The sequence below is a fragment of the Bidens hawaiensis genome, unplaced genomic scaffold, assembly GCF_021521415.1.
Source record: "Bidens hawaiensis isolate Kalapana, Puna unplaced genomic scaffold, B.hawaiensis_p1.1 tig00059148_1, whole genome shotgun sequence".
NCBI lineage: Eukaryota > Viridiplantae > Streptophyta > Magnoliopsida > Asterales > Asteraceae > Bidens > Bidens hawaiensis.
This window is the reverse complement of record NW_027500663.1, coordinates 12,481-18,720: the sequence shown is the minus strand read 5'-3', so window position 1 is coordinate 18,720 and position 6,240 is coordinate 12,481.

The following is a 6,240-nucleotide window of genomic DNA, read 5'->3' as shown; positions in this document are numbered from 1 at the left end:
GGAAACCTGGAATCGGGAGAGAGCATTGTTTCTTATTATATAAAACTCGTTTAATTGTTTTAGTTATTTTCGTTAATAAAATCAACCAACCAAATCATTGAATTTATTTTCTGCACTTAGTTTAATATAGAGTAATTACTGTGCTACTTAATAACGCATTTTCCACAAACTCCCTGTGTTCGATACCCGCTTACCACTATCTAATTAGTTGTATTTGGTTTATTTTTAAGTGAGTCTTCGACCTCACATCAAAATGGCGCCATTGCCGGGGAGCTAGTGTGCTTAGTGTTGCGTTGCTTGTTTGATTAAAATAAATAAACAAAAATTTTTAAAAAAAAGTAAAAAAGAAATAATAATAAAAAAAATCCAAAACATATTTTTCTTTTTATTTCTTTTTGTTTAAGTTCGGTATTTCGCTTGGTATTTCTTGTTTTTTCTTGTTCAGGATCTTATTATAGCATCAACAGCATACGTATAGTTCGATTAAAAGTTATTATAGTAATCAAAGTTCACCGGGTGGCCCGCCAGACCCACCATTCACACAAGAATTCTCAAACTTTGACCTACCACATCCTCAAACACAAAACCAATATGAATATGATGAGTTTGATGAGTTTGTGCCTTCGGTGCCACAATTTAATCAAAGAGGTCAGAATCGGGTCAAGTTGGGTCGGCAAAGGTATAATGGTGATCAACAGAATGATTATGGAGGACAACAAGGTTAGTATGAGTATATGGATGGATTGCCTAGGGCGAATCACAGAGCCCCAGTTAAAGGAGTTGCCAGTCATTTTGTGCCTATAGTACCAAATAACGCCCCATGGATCGCATCACCGCATCATAATACAGGATATTTTGAGAATCAGGGGAATAGGCAAACGAGTCAGCATGGGTCGAATGATAACTCCATCAATGAAAAATTGGATACAATTATTGAGTTAATGATGGATATTCAAAAAGGCAACGAGATCAGAGATAAAGAAATCAAGGCATTATCACGGCAGGTTGGACAATTAACTGAAGAAGTGGCAATCATCAAAAGAGATCAAGGCAAGCTTTGTATTGATACTCATATATGTCCAGCTCACAAATTTTCTACCACAACGAGTGTCCACATAAATGAGGTAAGTACTTGTCCTTTTTCTGAAATTTCTATTGTTGAAACTCGTTCACCACAATGTGTTGAGGGTGGAGTGAATGATATAACCGAGTCTAAGGGTGATAGTGAACATGATCAGGAAGTTAAAAGTTTTACAAAATCTGAAAGTGATTCAAATAACATGTTTTCTGAAATTAGTAATTTGAATGTGAAAGTTCCATTTCCAATGGCTTTAGTTGCACCAAAAAATTTAAGTAAACGGGAGCAACCTACGAGTGAAAAGTGGGAAAATTTTGAAAAAGTAAAAATAAATAAACCGTTGCTTGAACAAATTAAAGCGAGTCCTGATCATGTTGAGTGTTTAGAAGAGTTAAGTACCCACAAGCGGCGTCACAAGTTTCCTAAACAACTTGATTTAACTGCTAGTGTGAACGCCGTTTTGATGGGTACCCTTCCCCCGAAACTTCAAGATCCAGGAACACCTATTATTTCAATACAAATAGGTGATTTTAAATTAGACAGGGCTTTGTTGGATCTTGGAGCTTGTGTAAGTATTTTACCGGGGAGTTTATATGATCAGTATGATTTTGCGCCATACAAAAAGTTAAAACAGCAGTGGTGTTGACTGATCAAACTCCTAAGTGTCCTAGGGGGATTGTAAAGGATGTGATTGTAAAAGTTTGTTTCTATTATCCTGTTGATTTCCTCGTGCTGGATTGTGTAAAGAATACACAACCGACTGTAATTATGGGTAGACCGTTTTTAGCTACAACAAAGGCTATTATTAATTGTGCTTAGGGAACGGTTAGAATGAGGTTCGGGGAAAAGAAAATGAGTTTAAAGGTGTTTTCTAATTCGTTTAATCATAAAACTGACAAGTGTGGATCTCCGGAGAAGGAGAATCAAACAGAAAAGAAAGAATGTTTTATGATTGACAGGTTAAATGAAGAGAAGTTAAAGAAGAAGTCAAGAAGGAGAAGTAGAAAAAAGGTGGATTTTGATTGTTACAGAGAAATGTGTAAATTTTATGATCAGGTCTGAGAAAAATCTAATGATGAGAGTAGAACAAGTGTAGGAGCGGAAGGAGGCAAGCACCCAACGAGACCACCATGAACGACACATAAGGTATGGTGTGGCTGAAAACCTTAACAAAAATTTAGCGCTAACCGGGAGGCAACCCGACCTTGTATTCAGGTACGTGTATATTATGTTGTATTTAAAACTTTGTGGGTGTAGTTTCCTATAAACCCTCACGAGACCTCACTCGTCCACCCGGGATACCGGGGGGGTTAAAGGGCTCGTTGCATACGCTAAATGCAATCGTGATTCCTACAAAAGTGAGTTAGGTCTTTTAACAATTTTACTAGTTTAACAAATTTAATTATGAAATTTATTTAACTTGGCTTGGTAATTAAAATTAACGGTTTTGCAAAACGATATTAAAGACCTATCCTAACAGTTGTGAGAAGCGTGCTTCTACACGTGTGAGAGTTTGTAGATTCTGTTGAGTGAATTGAGGAGCCGAGTTCATTGAGCGCAAGCACGAGAAAATTTGAGTGGCTTATTTTTCTTATCAGGTTATGGTGCGTTAAAGATACATAATGGAAGTTTTACATTGTACGACCCCAAATTCTCGTAACAGTCGTTGTTCAGTGCATGTATTAAAGTGGCTATACGAACATATAGTTGGAAATTACTTGTGAACCAAATAAATATGAAAGGAAACATGGAGGGGTTATTGTGAAAATGTGAAATTAATTCAGTTTCATGAAAAAAACTAGTTTATGTTTGCAAACAGGAAAGAAATTAGTAAATAATGTCAAAGTAGAGTATTGGGCTTGGATATTATTTACTTAAACAAAATCATAAGGATATGGGCCGTAAAAAGAAAATACATTTGTTTTGGTACGAGGAGGAGGTACACGGGAGTTTTAGGGGATCGTACGGCAGTTTGGGTTTTGGTGAACGGCAATAGCGCAAAGGTGCAAGGCAGCAGCCCCTTGGTTGTTTGGCACGCAAATCAAGAAGTTATCACCATAATGACGCAAGGCTAATCTCGTTGTAACTTCCTCCGGGTGAAAGGTACATTTTGGTTTAACACTTTTCTCAATTTTATTAATGTTTGGATTTGTTCTTGACATTGACAACGTTGTATGAACATATTGATGTGTTGGTTTATTTAAACTATTTGCATATGTAAGTAATCCTCGCTTTACAACTTGTTCGGTTGATGACAAAACCTAGTAGCTCGTTGGGTGACATATAGTAGGTCGATTCACACTAATAAATAGGGTAATTGAATTATAAAAGATCCGATGACAAATATCTGTTTTTGATTACCACCTAAATTAACTGACTTTCCAACACCATGTCTATGTGGTGTCCAGTTAATGAAATGAGTTTTGTATGAAACCTAGAACCTGAAACCTGGAGGAGGTTGCATTTTCTTTAAATTATTTTTAAAATCAATCTTCTAACTTTGCTTGACATCGTTTGTCCACCTTAGTTATAAAAATTTAGATTAAATAATCAAATAAATTTTGTGACACTGACCACATGCTCCTCCTGGATACGATACCCTACTTACTCTAACTATTTAGTTTAATTGGGTTTTTGAATGACTTAAAAGACGGTCATCAAAATGGCGCCGTTGCTGGGGAGTAGTGTGAAACGTGTGTTAGCTTTAGTAGTTTTTGTTTGTTATTTTCGGGTTTACGCTGGTTGTTAGTGTGCAGGTACCTACAGGTGTATGCATACTAGAGGCTCTAACAGGTCTTCACCGCTAGTAATCGATCCCGAGATTGACAGAACACTTCGAAGAAACCGAGTCTTACTTAGGGAGAATAAGCTTCTTGGTTCTCCAACCGCATCAAACAACATGGATTCACCAATTCCTACTTCGGGTCAAACGATCCCAACTACACCTCCACCAAATCCACCTCCACCAATCACTACTAATATATCTACAGCATCAAGTGAACTCCAACCACAAACCACAACCTAACCCATCAATGCCCAATTTACCTATGCAACATCATCCACATTGCCACCTATTACCAACATTTTTCCTACATTTGGTGCATCGTCATCTCAACAATATCAACCACCAACCTTTCAACCATCACAATCAAGTTACCAATATCAACCCCAACCTTTCATGCAACATTCAAGATCACAAGGTGACGGATACGGATATGGGTTTGATAGTGAATTTGAGGGGTATGAAGTGGAAGGTCACTACATGGGAGGTGATGGAGGAAAAATGGTAAATCCGGGAACGTTTAGTTATGGTCAATGGCAACAACCGCAACAAGTGCAAGAGCTTAATCGACAACAACCATCGCCGGTTGTTGTCCAACAACCTATTCAACAACCGCCAGTTATACAACAAGCTCAACCACCAGTTCAACAAGCTCAACAACAACCACCGGTTGTTGTTAATCAAGTTCAACAACCACCGATTGTTCAACAACCGCAAGGGCAACCTCAAGATCAACAATTCCAACACTAAATGCCCCAACCACAGTTCCAACAACAGTTTGCGCAGCCAAGGCCCGTTTATAGGCAAATGGGTCAACCAAAAGTACCAATGGGGGTACCAAGAAGGCATGCAAGAGTTGGTAAGGGGAATTGAAGCCCATTTCCGACCCATAATTACTAATAATCCATCTCCGGTGGTTATCTCTCTCAATAATCAAGGGAGGACATTTGAAGTAAGAACCAATTCCCTTCAAAGTCTTCCGAAGTATAAAGGTCTAGCAACGGAGGAACCTTACTTCCACTTGGAGGCATGTGACTCCATTTGCAACACAATTGGGGGTCAAGGTTTTACATCGGATGATGTGAAGTTGGTTTTGTTTCAGTTTTCATTGGAAGACAAGGCAAAGTGGTGGTTTTACACTTTTACTTCCGCGTCTGTTTATACTTGGGCCGAAATGCAACAAAGATTTTTAGAAGAATTTTACACGGCCCAAAAGACCAATGATGCGAGAAGAAGTTTGAGAACCTTCCAACAACAATCAGGGGAAATGTTTCATGAAGCATTTGAGAGGTTTAACATGATGATCAAGAATTGTCCTCATCACGGTATTGATTTATGAGAGTTGTTGAATGCATTTCATGAAGGTTTGAGTATGGAGGATGAACGGAATTTGCGGTCGATTACTAATGGTACATTTGGTACCAATTATGAACAAGATGATTGGGCGTATTTAGAACAAATGGCGGTTACTTCAAAGAGAAAGGCTCACACCGGTAGAAGAGCAAGACCGGCGATTGGTAGACCGCAAGTGCAAGCCGTGGAAGAAGGAAATGTACAAACCACTAGTCAAGTCATCAATGTTTGTACAAATTGTAACGAATTGGGTCATGAAACGGAGGTATGTACGGTAGGTCAAGCGCCGGTAGAAGAGGTAAATGCACTCCAAGGGGGAGGTGGTAGAAATTACAACATAAACTACAACACCTACCACCCCGGGTTAAGAAATCACCCGAATTTTTGTTATGGAAATCCGGCCACTCAATCTAACCCGAATTTTCAAGGAAGTCAAAGTAATTATGTCCCTCGTCAACAATATAATAACCAAGGTAATTATCATGGAGGGAATAATCAAGGATTTCAAGGTCAAGGGGGTGGCGGTCAAGGTGGTCAAGGTGGGTCAACGGGTCAAAGTTCATCAAGTGGTAATGAGGTTATGGACATGTTGAAGTTGATGCAACAAGACATGCAACGAAGGAATCAACTTGATGAGGCGCGTATGCAAAAGAATGAAGTAAGAGATAAGGCTATCCAATCTTTGACTACACAAATGGGTCAACTCGCAACTGAAGTGTCCGAGTTGAAGAAGAATAAAGGTCAATTGCCAAGCGACACAAAGGTAAACCCTTCTCATAACTCTTCTCGTAATTGTTCCTATTAATCACGTTAGTGTTTTAAGAAGTGGTAAAGAATATAAAAAAGATTTATCACCAGGGGTGGTTGATGGGGAAGTTGAGGATATTACGGGTAATGAAAGTGATGATAAAATTGAAATTAATAAACCCACTAAACATGTCACTTTTGAAAAACCGTTAAAAAATCCGGGTCAAACTTCAAATGTAAACGATGAAAATAAGGAAGTAGAACCAAAGGTGGTTCAATT